Genomic DNA, 14,730 nt, shown 5'->3' on the forward strand with positions numbered 1-14,730 from the left:
TACTTTTAACACATGGACAGGAGGCTGGAGAGATGGCTCCGCAGTTAAGAGAGCTTGCTGCTCTTCCAGAGGACCAGAGTTTAGTTCCTAGCCCCCAAGTTGGATGGCTCACAACCACCTGTAACCCCAGTTCCAGGGGATCCCACTGCCTGGCACAAAACTTTCTTGATTAAAAACAAAATAATAATAATAACCCACCAGGCAGTGGTGGCTCACACCTTTAATCCCAGCACTTGGGAGGCAAAGGCAGGCGGATCTCTGTGGGTCTGAGGCCAGCCTGGTCTACAGAGTGAGTTCTAGGAAAGCTGGGCTACACAGAAAAACCTGTCTCTAAAAACAATAATAATAAAAATAATAACAACCACCCACTCATATCACTAGAGAGAGGTTGGAAAGAGTTGTCAGCCACACACGGATAAGGACTTACGTTTGATCCTCGGCGCCCACGCACACAGCCAGGCACGGTGATGCTCACTTGAAATCCTAGCACGGCAGACCCTGTCTCAAAACGCAGGTGGGTGGCTCCTGAAGAACCACACCTGCGGTTCCCTCTGGCTTCCACACATCTCAGTAATAATTAAACAAAAGAATAACTATAAAACAATTTTAAATTTTTAAGGGGCTGGAGAGATGGCTCAGTGCTTTGGAACACTTACTGCTCATGCTGAGGACCCAGGTATGGTTCCCCGCACCCACAGGCAGCTCACAACCACCTGTAACTCTAGTTCCAAAGGATCCAACACCCTCTTCTGACTCCTCCAGAGCCTCCTCCACGCATGTGGTACACAGACATAGTCAGGAGAACATACATACATGGAAAATAAATAAATCCAAAACTAACATTTAAAAAACTGGAAAGCTTTTGGAACGTCAACCTTCTGTTCATAGTGGCAGATTGTAATGTTGCCTCCTAGGATCTAGGAAGGCTGGTGTTCCACTTAGTTTTTATTATCAACTTGATATGACCTAGAGTTAGGAAAAGGGACCCTCAACTGAGGAACTGCCTCCACCGGACTGGCCTGTGGCCATGTCCGTGACACACTGTCCTGATGGGTGACTGCTGTAGACAAGGGGACCTGGGCGGTCTAAGAAAGCGAGCTGAGCCAGTGAGTGAGCCCGCAAGCAGCATTCTTCTACAGGGTTTGCTTCAGGCTCTTGCCCTGACTTCCTCTGGTAATGGACTGTTCCCTAGAAGGGTAAGGGAAGCAAACCCTGCCCTCCCCAAGTCCCTTTGGCCATGGCACCCCTCACGGCACCTCAGGCTAACCAGGACAACCAGCTTCACGACTTCTTGTCAGCACAGCACTGGCAGTTCTAGCCTGTACAACTACGTGAAATGACATTTAAAAGTGAGGTTTGGCATGAAAGAGAAACAGGGATCTAGCAAGAGGTTCAGTCCGCAGCAGCAGCAGCAGCAGCAGCAGCAGCAGCAGCAGCAGAGGACTTGCAGTTCCTGAGAGCTGAACCTGCACAAAACTGCAGTCTGAAATGACTCGAAACTAAATTCGGGTGGGGAGAGGACTCGGTGGGCAAGTGCCTGCTGCACAAGTCTAAGCACCTGAGTTCAGATCCCCACTACCATGTTAAAGCTGTGCACAGCCTGTCCCCCAAGTGCTGGGGGGGGGGGGCAGAAAAGGGTGGCTATCGGGGCTGGCTGGACAGTCAGCCTAGCCTATGGTAAGGCTCTGTAAAGACCCTGTCTCAAAAAGATAAAGTGGAGGGCTGAAGAGATGGCTCAGCGGTTAAAAGCTTTTATTTCAGTATTTCATATTGTTCTTGCAGAGGACCCAAGTTTGATTCCCAGCACCCATATCGGTGACTCACAACTACCTGTAACTCCAGCTCCAGAAAGATCTAACACCTCTAGCATCCAAGGGCACGCACATGCGTGTACACACACACACACACACACACACACACACACAGATACAAATACACATACACACATACACACAGACATACACATACACACACAGATATGCATACACACACAGAGATACAAATACTCATACACACACACACACACACACACACACACACACACACACACACACACACTTTTTTAAAAACAGAGTCTCACTATGTAGCCTTGGCTAGCCTGGAACTCAATATATAGACCAAGATAGCCTTGAATTCATAGAGATTCACCTCCCTCTGCTTCCCAAGTGCTGGAATTAAAGCAGTGTGCCACCACGCCCAGACTCATTTAATAATTAATAATTAAAAAGGGAGCTGGAGGGGCTGGAGAGATGGCTCAGAGGTTAAGAGCACTGGCTGCTCTTCCAGAGGCCCTGAGTTCAATTCCCAGCAACTACATGGTGGCTCACAACCTTCTGTAATGAAATCTGGTGCCCTCTTCCCACCTGCAGGGGTACATGCAGGCAGAACACTATATACATAATAAATAAACCTTAATAAATAAATCTTTTAAAAAAGAAAAAGGGGGGAGCTGGAGAGATGGCTCAGCGGTTAAGAGCACTGGCTGCTCTTCCAAAGGACTTGGGTTCGATTCCCAGCACCCACAAGACAGCTCATAACTGTCTGTAACTCCAGTTCCAGGGGATCTAACACCGTCACACAGGGTACATGCAGGCAAAACACCAATGCACATAAGCTAAGAATTTTTTTAAAAAAGAATTTAAAAAGGAATAAGGTAGAAAAGTGATTGAGAAAGACATCCTGACATCAACGTCTAGCTTCCTTCCACCTGTGCCTGTAGGGGAAGCCCATATGGCACACAGACATATACCACACACATAATTAAACTCAGACATGCGTGACTGCTCAGGCCAGCCAGCAGTCTGCAGGCAGAAGATGCTCACACATGAAAGACAAAGTTGAACCCTTACACTGTATTTTTGTTTCTTTTGGTTTTTTGAGAAAGGGCCTCTTGCAGCCCTGGCTGTGCTGGAGCTCAATCTGTAGACCAGGCTGTGCCTCAAACTCACAGAGTTCAAACCCACCTCTGCCTCCAGAGTGCTGGGACTAAAGACAAGTGCCACAATGCTTGGCTATACTGTACTTTTAAAAACTAACTCAAGCTGGGCGGTGGCGCCACACACCTTTAATCCCAGCACTTGGGAGGCAGAGGCAGGCGGATCTCTGTGAGTTCGAGGCCAGCCTGGTCTACAAAGCGAGTTCCAGGAAAGGCGCAAAGCTACACAGAGAAACCCTGTCTCGAAAAACCAAAATAATAATAATAATAATAATAAAAAACCTCAAAATGGATCAAAGACCTGGAAAAAATAAAACTACAAAGTCTTAAGCAGATCTCTGTGAGTTCGAGGCCAGCCTGGTCTACAAAGCGAGTTCCAAGACAGCCAGGAATGTCACACAGAAGAACCCTGCCTTGAATAGATAGATGATAGATAGATAGATAGATAGATAGATAGATAGATAGATAGGTATGTAGGTAGGTAGGTAGGTAGGTAGGTAGGCAGGCAGGCAGGCAGGCAGGCAGATAGATGATGATAGATAGATAGATAGATAGATAGATAGATAGATAGATAGATAGATAGGCAGGCAGGCAGACAGATGGATGATAGATAGATAAAATAAAACTATAAAGCCTTTAGAAGAAAATATGGAAGGAAAGATATCGTGACCCATGTGGTAGTGACCCAGAGAGGATGTAAATTCCAATTATCAGCTTGGTTGGGCCAAGAAACACCTGAGGGGCCAGATATTCTACTCCTGCAGAAGACCTGAGTCCAGTGCCCAGCACTCGTGAAGGGCAGCTCACAACAGCCTGTAATTCCAGTTCCGGAGAATCTAACGCCATCTTGTGGCCTCCATAGACACTGCATGCACACGGCACACATACAGACAAGGAGACCAACACTAAAGATGGCCATTTCAAAAAGCAATGCGTGGGTGTGAATGCTACTACTACTCAGCCTTCACAATGAATGGGAGCAGCCGGGTGTGGCAGCACACATCTGCACCCTGGGAGGTTCACACCAGAGGACTGCGGTGCGGGTGGTGAAGAGTGGGTGGCGGGCGGGTGGTGAGTGGGTGACGCACTGGAGCTGTCAGGTGCTGGGGAAGGGAGAAAGGAGAAGTTTCTGTTTGATGGGTGCAGAGTTTCAGTTTTACAAGGAGAAGAAGTTCTGGGGGCAGATGGTGGGAATGGTCACAGAAAGACACGGATGCCCTCACTGCCACTGACGTGTGCACCGAAGTGGTTAATCTGAAAAAGCTGTATTAAGATATCTGGCTAACTTCAACAACTGTTCTATTTTGTACAACTGATACACGCTTATATACATACTATATATATACACTATATATACACATCTGAAGTCTCTAAAGATGTTTATTTTCATCAGAATTTAAAATAAAGTTTTGTTCTATCTATTAGGAATGTGACACACCAAGGTGCACATGTGAAGGCCAGATGGCAACTTGTGGGAGTGGGTTCTTGCCCACATGACCCACATGAGCTGAACTCATGCCATCAAGCGTGGTGACTCATGCCTCTACCCACTAAGCCAGCCCAATTCTCCCAGTACTTAAGTAATCTGTTTCCCTAATTTCCATAAGAAACTAAGAGTCAAGGCACAGCAGGAGGCAGGTGGTGTCCTTGCATAAGGTAATTTACAATAGCTATTTAGGGAATGCAATTAGTATCAAGAGAGAAGAGGAAAAAACAACAGAGGACAGAGCTGTCTCTCTCCTCACAGTGTCCTGGTGTCCACCCACGCTGCCTCTGCACCTGCCAGCCTCTCACCAGACGGGATCTTGGACAGGGTGACACAGACTTGGATTCCTGTACAATCCCAGTCTCAGTCTCTCAGTCCCATCCGCCCCTGCCCCCCCCCCTCGCTGGTCAACAGTACCAGGCAAAGAAATATTGAGACTTTTCAGTGAACTTCTTGGGTTAAGTCAGAAATTCCTGAGTGTCTTAGTCACTGTTCCATTTCTGTGAAGAGACACCACACAACCAAGGCAATTCATAAATAAAGGAAAGCAGTTAACGGGGCTTCTGAAGGTGAGTTCATTATCACCGTGATGGGAAGCATGCCTACATGCAGACAGACACATGCTGGAAAAGCAGCTGAGAGTTTTATATCATGATCCCACAGGCAGGAGAGGCAGGGAGAGACTGAGGCTGGGCCTGGCAAGGGCTTTTGAAACCTCCAAGACCACGCCTCCTAATCCTTCCCAGCAGGCCACCAGGCATTCAATTACTCATCTGAGCCTATGGGGGCCGTTCTTACTCAACCACACTGAGTAATGAAGTTAAGTGAGAAAATTACAGGTCAGAAAATATCTACTAAATGTGTTCATTACTTTTAGCAGTACAAAAAGTACCTCAAAAAAAAAACAAGAAAAGGAAAACAAACAAACAAAAAAATCCACTCCAGGAAGAAGTATTTCTTTTGGTCCACCCTCTGAGAACACACAATCCATCACCGCAGGGAAGGCAAAGCGTTGGTCACGTTGTGAATCAGGGAGCGGGGAGTCATGAGTGGTCCTGATCAGCTTTTAAGTCAATCTGCAGCCCAAGCCCACAGAAGCTGGCTAGCTGAGCATGCCTGGCTGGCCTGGAAGCCCCGGATATCTTCATGCCTCTGCCTCCCTAGTGTGGGATGACCGGCAGCCACATGCCATATTTCCCACATGGGTTCTGGGAATTTGAGATGAGACCCTCACAATTACAGGGAAAGCATTTTTTACTGACTAATCTATGTCCTCGGCCCCAAACTTGCTCATTTATGTGATGTTAAAAACTGCAAAGAGGGGCTGGAGAGATGGCTCAGTGGTTAAGAGCATGAACTGTTCATCTAGAGGACCTGGGTTCAATTCCCAGCACCCACATGGCAGCTCACAACTGTCTATAACTCCAGTTTCCTGACACCAAGGCAAAACACCAATGTACATAAAATAGAAATAAATACATTTAAAAAGAACTGCAAAGAGATATCACTGAACATGACTTGCAAAGAGGTAATGTAGACAATTCCACCAGCATAGAGAGCGCAAAGTGGGGTGAGGTAGCCACAGGAAGCCGGGTAGGTGTGGGGGTGAGTTCCTTCAAACCCTGCTCCCGGGAGGCTGGGGCAGAAAGATGGTGTTTTCTAGGCCACCCTGGGCTACACTGTGAAAGAGTGATAATTCTGGCAGAAATAATGGTTTAAGACAGGAAGTGAGACAAAACGTGCAACAATCCTGTGAAGACAAATTCAAAGAATGAATGAACCAAAAGCAGGCAAGCCACCAGCTGCGAAAGACAGGTTGCTCCTCGCCAGAATTCTGGCCAGATCCATCCTTCACTCTTGGCAGGCTGGACTCAAGAGTGACAGAGCTGGCTGTGCCTAGTGAGGAGAGGGTGTGGCCTGACACGTGACCGGCCGCTGACACTCAACCTCCTGTCAGAGGCTGCCCTCTAGTGGCCATTTTGGTAAGTCAAGACTATTTGAAATTCAGGGTTTCTCTCTGGAGCCTTGGCTGTCCTGGAATTCTGAAGACCAGGCTGGCCTCGAACTCACAGAGGTCCGCCTGCCTCTGAGTGCTGGGACTAAAGGCGAGCGAGGGCCACCATCCCCAGCTTACACTCTCATTCCTCAGACTTGTCACTGATCTTACAATCTCGACCTTTACAAGTCCCTTGACCACCCTGACAACGTGGTAACTGGGTGAAGCGGTTCACCTCAGCATCCCTCCATTTGAAGGGGACAGTTAGAAACACTGCCTAAGTTCTGTCCCATTGGAGAGATCTCCCTTCACCAACCTCAGAGCTGTGGCATTTTAACATCGCTGTCTACGTATCACGGCCAAATACGAGATAATTTAGTTAATCGGCTCAGCTGGCGGGTGTTCAGAGCAACACGTCACAGCCTCTATCTAAGACGGGCGCACTGCTGATGAACTCAACTGGGCCAGGTCTATTTTGTCCTCGATACCCTGGGTGGTGGTTCCCATGCATACCTCCCAGGCTCTAGTAATTCAAACTACAGACGACTCAAAGTCACCCTAGCACCGTGGCAGGGCATTGCCCGCACCCCAGACTCACTGACTCCACCTCCCAGGGTCCAGTGTCAAGGTCAGTATGCAGCGCAGTGGCGCAAGACAAACACCTGGATTTGTCAACCTACCCCACAGGCAGGGCCTGCTGGTGCCCCCCAGTGGTACAGCAGCTTCAACTGCAAAGCCAACACCTAAGAGGACAGCATAAGAAAACAGGAGGGCATGGATGCCACTCTGTCCCAGCTCTCTGAAAGCCAGGTGAAAGTGTCATGAGGAGGAACAACCAAGATGTTCCATGCAGGGACCGTTTTATCAGCTGTTATGTCTATCAGGGCAACCAACCAGAAAACACTCTAGGCTGCAGTAACTATACCCTGTGCATGCCAGGGTCTGGGTTCAATCACCACATGGTGGGGGGGGGGGGGTGGAGACAACAAAAAAACATAAGAACCTTAACCGTAAAAGTGGATGGCATCTGGATTAAGAAAATGTGGTACATATACACAATGGAGCACTACTCAGCAGAGAAAAACAATGACATCATGAAATTTGCAGGCAAATGGATGGAACTAGAAATTATCATCCTGAGTGAGGTAACCCAAACCCAGGACAAATATGGTATGTACTCACTCATAAGTGGACACTAGATATAAGCAAAGAGCAATCAGACTGCAGCCCACAGATCCAGGGAGGCTACCAAGGGGGGGTGGGCCTAGGGTGACTGTGGCTTATAATAAGTTTTGGTTTTGCCCAATCACTGGGCAAGCCTTAGTGAAACATTTCACTATTAGAATAAGAATTTGTACCGTATCAAGCTGATGAAAGAAAATGCTGGCCATACTTTCAGGAGGGGAGGCTAAAATCTTTTTAGATTATGGATTAGCCTACAGAAAAATGTCTGCCGTAAATCAAACAATGAAGGGGAAGATGAATAGGAATCTCACTTACACAACTTAAGTAAAACACAGCTCTCGGGGCTGGAGAGATGGCTCAGAGGTTAAGAGCACTGACTGCTCTTCCAGAGGTCCTGAGTTCAATTCCCAGCACCCACATGGTGGCTCACGACCATCTATAATGAGATCTGGTACCCTCTTCTGTGTACATAATAAATAAATAAGTCTTTAAAAAAAAAAACACACACAGCTCTCTGAACAGATGGAGATAGGTTTCTTCTGTATCCCAGAATCTAATCAGTATTTATATGTCTAGTTCAGCTATCTTTTGGCTTAAAAGGGCATATTGGGAAATGTTATCATTTTTACTATTTTCTACAGAGAAAATATTTTACTGTTTAAAATAACTCTGGACTTTTGAATTATACCCTGTTTTTATGTTCAAAAAATAAACAAATAAAAAAAAACACAATAAAAGAAAAAAAATTGAATGGCATCGCCTAGAGGTGACAGACGTGGAGGGAGGGGGAGCTGGTCCCTCTCCAAGAGAACACATAAGGGGGCAGGATGGACACAGCGAGGAAAATCCTGCCGCTCTTCAATGTGGCTGTCTCCTTCCAAGGCATCTGTTCTTCTCTGAAAAATCTTTTAATCACTGTCATCATCGGCCTAACAGCAAAGAGAAGTGATGGGGATGTGTTCTGAACAGTTAACTCCTATACAGCAAGATGCTATTAAACAGCTAATGTGTCCAGGCGAATTTCCTGAACGGAGAGGGAGGGAGCGGCCGGCCCAGGTTCTCCATCAGTATCCTCAGCATATCAGCACTCGGGCATATGTAAGGGGCACCGACACCACCATTGCTAAAGTAGGAACCCGGGTCCAGCTCTTAGCCATGTCTGTCTTTCAGCCACAAAAAGTGAAGGGGGCCGGGCGGTGGTGGCGCACGCCTTTAATCCCAGCACTTGGAAGGCAGAGCCAGGAGGATCTGTGTGAGTTCCAGGCCAGCCTGGTCTACAGAGCAAGTTCCAGAATACCCAGGGCTACAAAGAGAAACCTTGTCTTTAAAAAAAAAAAAAGCACAGTATTTTTAAAAACCGATCTGAAAAGAGAAAGGTGGTCAGTAGGAGCGGGAAGGGCGTGGTGGGGTGAATATGAACAAAATACATTCTATGCATTATGAGAAGGTCGTAACTCAACCCACTTACGTGTGACCAGATCTTTCCTACGGCAGCCTCCTCCCTTCCACACAAGGCTTCTCACTGTCCTGGAACTCACTGAGGAGGGTAGACTGGCCGGCCGAGTGGCCCCGGGAATCGGCCTGCCTCTTCCTCCCAGCTGTGTTTGCAAACACGAGTCACCACACTCCGCTATTTTACGAGATTTCTGTGGACCCGGCTCTCAAGTCCAAGGCAAGCAAGCATTCCACAGACTGAACAATCTCCGCCGCCCCAAACACTGTGTCATGTACTTCACACATGCACCATTTTGTCCATTAGATCCAAATAAGCAAAGCTGGGGAAAATTAAAACCCAGGCCAGGAAAATAAAAAATCAAAAGAACTAGAGACGGCGCTCCAAGTCGGAAAGGTCCGAGGACTGTAATCTTCTCTTGCTTTAATAACCAAAATTTCCGACAAGAAGCAACTTTAAAAGGTTTATTTTGGCTTACCGTTTAAGAATGAACACGCACGGCCGATGATGGCGGACCCCCTCCGGAAAACAGAAGCGGATGTGAGCCGCGGGGCCCAAATCTTGAACCCACCCCCAGTGACCTACTTCCGTCAGCAAGACTCCACCTACTAAAGGCTCCGCCAAAGCGCCAGCCGCCGGGCTCCAATGTGCATGAACCCCGCAGGGACCGTTTCACCCGAGAGATGGACTGTTAGATGGTGTTAGAAATTAACTCGGGCTGAGCGGTGGTGGCGCACGCCTTTAATCCCAACGCTCGGGAGGCAGAGGCAGGTGTGTGTGTGTGTGTGTGTGTGTGTGTGTGTGTGTGTGTGTGTGTGTGTGTGTGTGTGTCTGTCTGTGTTTAAGTATATGTGAGAACAAGTTGCCCACGAAGTCCAGAAGAGGGTGTTGGATCTTCTGGAGTTGATGTTATAGGAAGTTGTGAGCAGCCTGACCTGGATGCTAGCAACCAAACCCAGGTCCTCTGCAAGAGCAAGCACACTCTTTTTAGTTTGTTTTGGTTTGGTTTTTTGTTTTGGTTTGATAAGGTTTCTTTGTGTAGCCCTGGGTGTCCTGGATCTCGCTCTGTAGACCAAGCTGGCCTCAAACTCACAGAGATCCACCTGACTCTGCTTCCGGAGTGCTGGGATTAGAGGTGTGCGCCACCGCCTGACTAACAAGCAAGCACACTTAACTGCTGAATCATTTCTCCAGCCCTATTCTTCAAATTAAAAATTAAAAAACTAGAAATAATTTTCATACTATTCTACTTTTTACATTGTAACAGAAGAATCCTGAGCTTGAGCTCATTCGTGTCCTTTTTTTGTTTTTCCTGAGAATCAAAAGGTTCTCACGCTAAAAGAGGGATCTGAACTGGAGTTACAGACAGTTGTGAGCCACCATATGCATACTGGGAATCAAATCCAGGGTCTCTGGAAGAGCAGCCTGTCCGCTTAACCACTGAGCCCTCTTTGTATGCCCAAGATAATTTTTTTTTTTTTAATTTTCCAAACTTTGCCGTGTCGTCATTCAAGTTCAGCTTTAATAGTAAGTCATTGAATCCTGCCAGGAATGGAAGGATGAAGCTAAATGTTTAAAAGCAGTAGCAACCCAACAGCGCAAAGATAATTTTCATTTGTTTTATGAGACAGGTCTTGTTATTTAGCTCAGAAGAGCCTACAAATTCACAGCAATCCCCTTGTCTCTTGTTTCGTCTCTCCTGGAGTGCTGCGTTTAACCACAGCCCTGCTCCGACAAACGCGATTTTAAGGGTTTCCTCTGCGCTGCCATGACGCAGCTTCACCAGCAGGTGGCATTGCGACGTCGCAGGTGCGGCGGGAAGATCCCTTTAGTCAAGGCTGCTGGGATCTGGAGTTGCAAGGGACGCGAGTTCCTTTCAGAGTTTGATGTTTTTCCTGCTGTTGCAGTTACTCATCACTACTTACTGATACATAAATATTTCAACACATGGCTGAGCTGTACCCGCACAGCCGTCTGAACATCACCGCCAGTTACAGCCGGTTGTGGGTACTGGGAACCCGGGAAGAGAAGGAAGTGCTCTAAACTGCTGGGCTTTCTCTCCACCCCACAGCCAAATTCCTTGACAATTACATCCTTATTCCAATGCCTGCACCTCCACCCACTAGATCATTACGCAGTCTTCTGATATCTGTGCCTCTGAGCTCACCTCTCCAGTGGACCCATTGCACAATGGTCAAAACCTCCCCCACACCTGTGAAATCTTGATCATCTTCCTCTGGTCATTCTCTCCTACCTCTCCTCCGCGTTCCAAACGGGGAAGTAGGTAAAGTCTGTAAATTCTCTCCCTTCCTCCTGGCCGGTTCTCGCTTCACACTACACTCCGTTCCTCCCACCTCTATGCTGATGGTTCTAAGTCTCTCCAGCCAGCACCTCTCCAAGTTCCGTTTGCACATATTCTGTTCCTGGAGATTGCCCATGACACACACACCCCCAGCTGCCAAGTCAGAAGCATGACATACACTCTTACTCTCCCACCCCACCACCAACACAGACACACGCTGCAAAGCAAGCCAACAACCTGTCGACCTACCGGAGTCGACCTACCTCCCGGGTATGCTCACAACTGCCTTCTTTCCACTGGTTCTGGTTCAGTTTCCTCCTAGGATGGCTACAAAACCCTCTGGTCATGCTCTCCTTCCCAATCAGTGTCTATGTTGCAACCGTGTTGATCTACAGCCACTTAACTCTCTGCCTTTTAGTCACGGGGTTAAATTTTATTTATTTATTTTTATTTATTTATTTATTTATTTATTTATTTATTTATTTATTTATTTATTATGTATACAGTGTTCTGTCTGCATGTATGCTTGCAGGCCAGAAGGGGGCACCAGATCTCAACCACCATGTGGTTGCTGGGAATTGAACTCAGGACCTCTGGAAGAGCAGTCAATGATCTTAACCTCTGAGCCATCTCTCCAGCCCTATTTATTTATTTTTGCAGCAGAGTCTCATTGTGTAGCTCTGGCTGTAGTGGAACTCACAGATCCTCTCGCCTCTGCCTCCCCAAGTGCTGGAATTAAAAGTGTGCCCCATCACGCCTAGCTCCATGGGTTAGTTAAGCATCTTTAAAGTAGCTTGAGACCTCCACTACCTTTCCCACCTCCCTTTGCACCCACTGCCCCAGGCATGCTGAGTGCTAGGCTTCCAAAGTTGTCACAGGCCTGACCTTCGACTCCAGTGCACACACTGACTCTTCCTGTCTCACTAGCTCACCTACCCCTGCCTTCTCCTCTGTAATGTCTCCACTTTCTTCGCTTCCCAGGTGTGCTGTTCACACTACTGTGTGGAATGTTTGTTCTCCTCCCTTCTCTAGTGTACAAATGGCCCGCTGGCCCAGAACACACCGCTGTCTTCTGTTTGATGTGTGGAGTCTGGGTGCCCCCCAGGTGTTCCCACAGCAGTCTACTGTGGGCTTTGCTCAGCCTCGTATGACTGCTCTAAGACCCGACTTCCAGAGCATAGAGATGGTTACACAAACCTGAGGAACTGAGTTCAGACCCCCAGCACTTTGTGAAAAGCCAGCTGCGGCAGGCTGCATGTTAATCCTAGCACTTTGGAGAATCCCTGGAGTTCAGTTTAGCCAATCAATGAGCTCCAAGCCCAGAGAGAGCCTTATCTAAAAAGAAAAAATGGCCAGGCAATGATGGCGCACGCCTTTAATCCCAGCACTTGGGAGACAGAGTCAGGTGGATCTCTGTGAGTTCAAGGCCAGCCTTGTCTACAGAGCGTTCCGGGACAGCAGGGGCTACATAGAGAAACCCTGTCTGGGGCAGGAGGGTGGAGAAAAAATGATGGAGGTCATTGACCTCTGCCCTCCATGGCCACAAATGCCAGCTTCCAACGCTTTCTGATCAGGATACCAAGGGGTCCTCTACCACTCTTCTCCCAGCATTTACCACACTTTTAAAAAGCTGTCTGTTTTATTGCTTTCATCACTCAATAAACCACGAGCTCCACAAAGGGCCATTTTTATCCTTACCAACCAGCAGTGATTGACAGGTACTAATTGCTCAGCCAATGTGCAGTGGGTAAATGAGTCCCTGGGTTCGCAGTACTCTCCACCCCAGCTGTGACAGCTCAGTGACACAGGTGAAGAGCTGTCGTTAGCAGTGGTGTGTGGCTGCTCTGTGTTCTGCTGGAGTTAGACACTTACTCAAAATAACTTTTTGTCCCATAACTTCTGGCAAACAGTTTTCAACTTTTGTTGATTGCATCATTGGCTTTGAGGCTGGAGAACTGAACTCACCTGGACCACACACAGCTGCCTGTTTAAGAATCAGAACTGTATAAACAAAGTTTTTGCATTAATGAGACTTGACTGTTCTGCTAGACTGGCTAGCTGCGTGCCAAAGCCCCAGGTCACTACAACCAGGTACCCACTTAGTGGCACAATCCAAGCTAGAGGGAGTAAGGTTCTGGGTATCTGAGCCCAGGAGGGAAAGGAAACACTTTCTCCCCAGCCTCGGGCACTGACCTCAGGCAGGACTTCTCTTCTCCCTGATCCGTTTGTCTAAGCCAGCTCTTTGCCTGGCATTGCATTCCTATAAAATGAGTAAGCCACTGACAGTGACTGAGGACACATGTTCCACATCCCTTTGGAACTCAGTTGCCTCCAGATATATCTGAGTTCAAAGACAGCCTGGTCTACACAGCAAGTCCAGGAGTACGTAGTGAGATCCAATCTTTAAAATACTGGCTCCTGAGGGGCCTTCTGCTCAAGTTCAGAGAGCTCCCAATGTCACAACCTAACTCACCCAAATGTCCCTGGTGACTCTCAGGAGTCAATGGAAGACAGGAAACACGGAAGACAGGACACAGAAGCAATAAGGGGCCAGAGTACAAACAGAATTCTGGCTTTTTGTTGTTGTCTGTGAAAGTAAAGAGCCCTCGACAGGGGACTGGGTTTTTCTTAGTTGGGGCTTTTCCTCTTTTCTAGTACATTCTGGGTGACCTTCATGAATGTTCATGTGCTGTGGTTCTAACTCTATGCAGTGCCATAACTCTAACTCCAGGACTCAGGTCCACACTGGAGCCACAGAAGGGAGTCAACTTGGAAGGAATTCATGGCCAGCGGCCTCAGCCTCTTCTCACTGGAGGTTCCTTTCTCTTTGGTTGGCAGATCAGTGCCGACACTGGAGGAAATGCTACCGCCCCAGGACCTGAAAGGGGTGTTTCTACAGAGGAAGCTGGCCAAGTGGTCCATGCTACCTCCCTACCCAGACAACACCGTGGCTGCCCCCTCCCTTCTCACCAAGAATTCAGCCTAGGGCTCTCATCTCTGTGGGAATATAGAGAACTCCTAAAGATGGCCTCAGCCACCTGCCAACTTCTAGCTGAGGCCTTAAACAGCCTGTGATCCATCCCCAAACCAGAGTAAATGGAGCTCTGGAGTTGGTTCTGTGCTGTCTTATCGATTCTTGCTCCCAGGGTTTTGTTTTGTTTTGATTTGATGTGCTTTGATGTTTTGCCTGCGTGTATGTCTGTGTGAGGGTTCCATATTTTCTAGGACTGGAGACACAAACAGTTGTAAGCTGCCATGTGGATGCTGGGAATTGAACCTGGGTCCACTGGAAGAGCGGACAATGCTCTTGACCACTGAGCATCTCTCTAGCCCAGCTCTCAGGCTCCTAATGAAACCTGACACTGTACTTAAA

At 47.8% G+C, this 14,730-nt stretch overlaps 1 long non-coding RNA gene across 3 annotated transcripts in view; it reads right to left on the reverse strand.

Annotated features, from left to right (window-relative positions):
* The window catches only part of LOC102921933 (uncharacterized), a 52,401-nt gene extending 42,727 nt beyond the window's left edge, over positions 1 to 9,674 (reverse strand). For 2 of the 3 annotated variants that reach the window (XR_013046830.1, XR_013046828.1), the window contains exon 1: positions 9,534 to 9,673. This is a non-coding gene — a long non-coding RNA (uncharacterized LOC102921933). Of the gene's footprint in view, positions 1 to 9,533 lie in introns of all 3 variants that reach the window. The other variant, XR_013046829.1, reaches the window with a different exon arrangement.
* Between the last annotated feature and the right edge of the window lie 5,056 nt (positions 9,675 to 14,730).

This window comes from Peromyscus maniculatus, chromosome 21 (assembly GCF_049852395.1).
Source record: "Peromyscus maniculatus bairdii isolate BWxNUB_F1_BW_parent chromosome 21, HU_Pman_BW_mat_3.1, whole genome shotgun sequence".
In the NCBI taxonomy this organism is placed as follows: Eukaryota; Metazoa; Chordata; class Mammalia; order Rodentia; family Cricetidae; genus Peromyscus; species Peromyscus maniculatus.